The 4691-nt window shown below is 46.1% G+C and overlaps 1 long non-coding RNA gene across 1 annotated transcript in view; it reads right to left on the bottom strand.

The window, feature by feature from the left end:
* Nucleotides 1–3604: 3604 nt before the first annotated feature.
* Nucleotides 3605–4691, bottom strand: part of LOC108166714 (uncharacterized) — a 20901-nt gene continuing 19814 nt past the window's right edge. Inside the window, exon 5 of the long non-coding RNA XR_001777066.1 lies at nucleotides 3605–4006. This is a non-coding gene — a long non-coding RNA (uncharacterized LOC108166714). The remainder of the gene's footprint in view (nucleotides 4007–4691) is intronic.

Raw genomic sequence — 4691 nt, 5'->3', positions numbered from 1 at the left:
GCTGTTCTGGTTCAGCTTGAGCTCCGACGCCACAATGTTTAAATAGAGATTTTTATGAGAAACAGCTGCAGAGGTCTTCAGTTTGAATAAAAGTATTGGCGCCGTGTTTTGTGATGTTTTTACAGAAAGTTTTCACACCCTGAGGATCTTTCCTGCCTTCATGACTCCGAGCAATAAAACATCTGAACACGCGGTTTCGCTCTGGCTCTGCATCATCTTTCATTGACAAACAGAGTTATCCACATTCCTCATCTGATGCTGGTTTCACTGGCAGCCTCCTCAGCCCCCAGTCTTCCCAGTCGCCCCTCCCAGTCACCCCCTGATGTAATGGGAAGCCTCACTGAGCATGAAATATCTTGGCAAAGCTCTGCTGTTACCTTCAGTTTGTAAAACTAGCACCTGCTAATTCCTGACCTGTCACTTAGAGAGCGCCTGGCAACAGGATCCTGGTCAGAGGTGAACCCAGGGGTCAGAGGTCAGACCCCCGGCAGGCTGATTAAACCATGAAAGACGCAGCGGAACAACAGGAGCGCCATAAACTTGTGCTGCTGCCGAACTGCGGAGAAGGCCGCAGGCGTCAAGCGACGGCTTCTTCTCATGGTGGGCTCAGTGGGTCAGCAAGGGGTCAGAGGTCACAGGCCTTAGCGAAGTTCAAAGGGCGCAGAGATAACTAATAACTTCAAAGGAATCACATCAGGATCTTTTCACAAAGTTGCTTCAGTTCATTAAAGTTTGCAGATATGTTCTGCATTTTAATGACGTCTGGACTTTGACTAGGCCGTTCTAATTATTTTCTTTTCAGCATTTCTGTTGCTCTGCTCAGGTTCTGTGTTCTGATGATGACCCAGTTTGGACCCAGGTGTCAAATAGATGGACTCATACTTACATGTAGAACACCTTGGTGGTGGGCTCACTTTGCTAAGGAGCTAACAGAGGAGCTAGATAAGGACTTAGCATGTTTTGCTAGCTTTGAAAACACTTAGCAACTTCTAAAGTGCTAATTTACATGGTTGAAGTTAGCATTAGCTTCAGTTAAATACCATGTTGGTTTAGCGCTTTAGCATTATTAGGCCATTGGAGATAATATCAGGCCCAGAGTTAAATCAGTAACAGAGTTAGTAAAACCCAACAACTATAAAATTTAAACCATGAATGAAAGAATAATTTCCTGAAGCGTAAACCAACGTGTGTAGTAACAGATCTGATCCTGTTGAGGGCGACATACTGTGTTGTAGCATGTCTCATTGAAACAGACTGATGTTTAGCATTAGCTAAAGAGTTAGTGAACATCCATCCATCCATTTTCTTACACCCTTGTCCCTCAGTGGGGTCAGGAGGTGCTGCTGCCTCTCCAGCTAACGTTCCAGGCGAGAGGCGGGGTCACCCTGGACAGGTCGCCAGTCTGTCGCAGGGCAACACAGAGACACACAACCATGCACACACACACTCACACCTAGGGGCAATTTGGAGAGGCCAATTAACCTGACAGTCATGTTTTTGGACTGTGGGAGGAAACCGGAGTACCTGGAGAAAACCCACCATGCACAGGGAGAACATGGAGACTCCATGCAGAAAGATCGGGAATCGAACCCAGAACCTTCTTGCTGCAAGGCAACAGCTCTACCCACTGCACCACTGTGCAGCCTGTTAGTGAACATATTTATGATTAGTGTTTTAGGGTTAGCACAGCTAGCGTTTGGTAGCTAGCTAACTAACCTGCTGGCTTTAACCTGCTAACTGAGGCCTGTAGAGTCTGAGTCTTGGGGTTTAGATCATTTTTGTGACCTCTGACCTTCGGCTGAATCCCATGTGACACTCACTCCAGAGAAGGTTTGTGAATAATGATGAACGATGGACTTCAAATAGTAAATAAAAGCTGTTCCAGGTCAACAGCGAGTAGAGAAGTGGACATGATGCGGCTGGTCGGAGCGGGTCCAGCTGGGTTCTGTCTGTCGGCACCAGACAGAACCGACAGACAGAACCCCTCAGATGCTGCTGAGGAAGAGCAGCATCCTCTTCCTCAGCAAACACAGTCATGTTTTCTGCTTTCAGGTGAAATCAGAGCCTCCTGTTTGACTCTTTCAGGATRTTTTACATRTTCAGTCTAAACCCAAAATGCTTTGTTCTGTTTTCGGCTCAACAGTAAAATTAACTTGGAATATTTTCAATAAACTTAATTTCTGTAGGACTGAAATTTGCAGGTTTGCAAAGTTAAAGGTACATTTTAAAAGACAAATACTTTGTGTTCATTTAGATTAAATAAAATCAACCTCCTGGTCCGCCGGACCAAATCTGCACACTTTTAAAAGTCAGCAGGTTTGGGACACGCCTGGCTCAAATTGTCCCACTTATCATCATCTTAGTGTTTCATCATTCGTCCCAGGGCTGCCTGACTCATCCTCATGAAATAATAATAATAATAATAATAATCCTCTGAAGTCATTACATGTACAGCTAACAGTCTCCCAGGCACCTGGAGAAGGATTATGGGAAAACATTCCCTCCGATCGTGGAGTGTGACCTCTCGGTTCACGCACCAGCATTCCTGAGGTTCTGCTGGGGGGGGGGAAAAAACTCAACAATTTCTTTCACTAATGCAACAATCCTGAGTCTTTGTTCTGCTCGCATTCCTCCGACACATGGAGCAGATTTTCCTAACGATGCTCCGACATCTGCGGCGCGGAGATCCGACCCGCCGCCTCGTTAGGAGGGAAGATCTCAGCTGAGAACCCATCAGGTCCATTGCAGCGTTTCAGTTTAGGTCTGGTTTTCAGTGCAGATGTCTTAGCATCACTGAAATAAGACAAAACTAACTTAGAAGCAACTTTTCAGGAAGAAATCTGAACTTGTTTTAACTCAACATTTAACGAAAAGTTCTACTTTCCACTTATAATATGGGAAAATGTCGGCGATAAGCGGAATAATCTCACAATAAACTCAAACTTTCTATTAAAATATTAAGGAATTAACTGTAAAAAAGTCCTTATATCTTGCTAAACAGTTAGTTTAGTTGTTTTAAAACGTTACTGATATATTTTCTCTAGGAGTCAAAGTGGTTAGGTTTGGTTTTTACAGTGCATGCATCTCATCTGCAATGTGACAAAACTTGGCGTAAAAATTCCTGCAAATACACAATTTGACCCAGTTCCAGTTTTTCCTTCTGATTCCCAACCAAACCCATGTTCATCCGGACCCAGATGAGCGTTTCCGACCCGTCAGCGCGTTGGACCAGAACCCGCCGGAACCGGGCCGCTCCAGGTGGTTCCGGCCCGCTCCGGAGACCCTGGTTTGTTTTGGGTCGGGATGTCTGAGCGAAGCTGCAGGAGGTCTGAGCTCTGAGCCGGACCCAGACCGGAGAGGTTCCACCTGGAAGCACTTCTCCAGGGGTCAGAGGTCAATGCTATTGAACCTGAGTGACAACGTGTTCGTGTCAGCAGAGCGTGATGAGAGAAATGTGAGCAGAAACAAAGGAACCGGTTTTCCTTTTGTCAGACTCTCTGTGCCTCCGTCCAACACGCGGCGCGCTTTTACAAAAACATGTAACATTCACAGCAAATACGTTTTATCAGGTGATTTTATTTAAATAGCACATTTTCAGCAACAACTCAAAGTGTTTGTCAATTCATAGTTGCATTAAAATAGTTACGTTTTTCACCAGCAATAAACCAAACAACAATAAACAATCAGACACAAACGGTTCATAAACACCAGCACAGAGCTGGGCCAGCGGTTCTGATCCATAACACAGCAGAACAACATGAGCTGTTTTATAGTTTTGAAGCTACAAACAGGAGATGGTGAAGAATTTACAGCGTTTCGATCCAGGATCGGATCCGGGACTCTGAGACCCGGACAGCCTGGAGGTTCTGCCGCCGGCGCCGCCGTGTTTCTGGACCGGTTCCCACAACATGAAACGCTTTAATGTGAGAGGAGCCGCAGCGGCTGATGCTGCTCATCACGGCGGAGAGAGCAGAAAACCGGCAGCAACATCACGGGCCAGAGAGCACTGCAAAACATTAAAGTGTTGAAATAATTAAGTTTAAGTTTCACATTGAGCTTTTTTTAAAATGTTTCTGTTCTCTGACCCGGATTCAACTTCAAAGGGAACCTATTATGCAAAATTCACATTGTATGGTTTTATATTTCCATTTTAGTTTCTACCGCTTCTTAAGAAAACAAGCACTTAAAAAAAAGACTGTCCAGTAAAGGCAACAAGTTAATGTTTGTTTATGTCTGGAAAATGAGTCATTTCAAAAACCTGCTGATTGTTAAGTCACATTTGACTGGCACTGCGTCGCAACCTAGCAACCACCCGTTACCTAGCAACCACCCGTTACCTAGCAACCACCCGTTACCTAGCAGCAGCCCGTTAACTAGCAGCCGCCCGTTACCTAGCAACCACCCGTTACCTAGCAGCCACCCGTTACCTAGCAACCACCCGTTACCTAGCAGCCGCCCGTTAACTAGCAGCCGCCCGTTACCTAGCAACCACCCGTTAACTAGCAGCCACCCGTTACCTAGCAACCACCCGTTACCTAGCAGCCGCCCCATACCTAGCAACCACCCGTTACCTAGCAACCACCCGTTAACTAGCAGCCGCCCGTTACCTAGCAACCACCCGTTATCTAGCAGCCGCCCGTTACCTAGCAACCACCCGTTACCTAGCAGCCGCCCGTTACCTAGCAACCACC

Source organism: Poecilia reticulata, linkage group LG11 (assembly GCF_000633615.1).
Source record: "Poecilia reticulata strain Guanapo linkage group LG11, Guppy_female_1.0+MT, whole genome shotgun sequence".
In the NCBI taxonomy this organism is placed as follows: Eukaryota; Metazoa; Chordata; class Actinopteri; order Cyprinodontiformes; family Poeciliidae; genus Poecilia; species Poecilia reticulata.
Note: the sequence above shows the minus strand (reverse complement) of the source record. Positions and strands in the feature narration are given on the sequence as shown.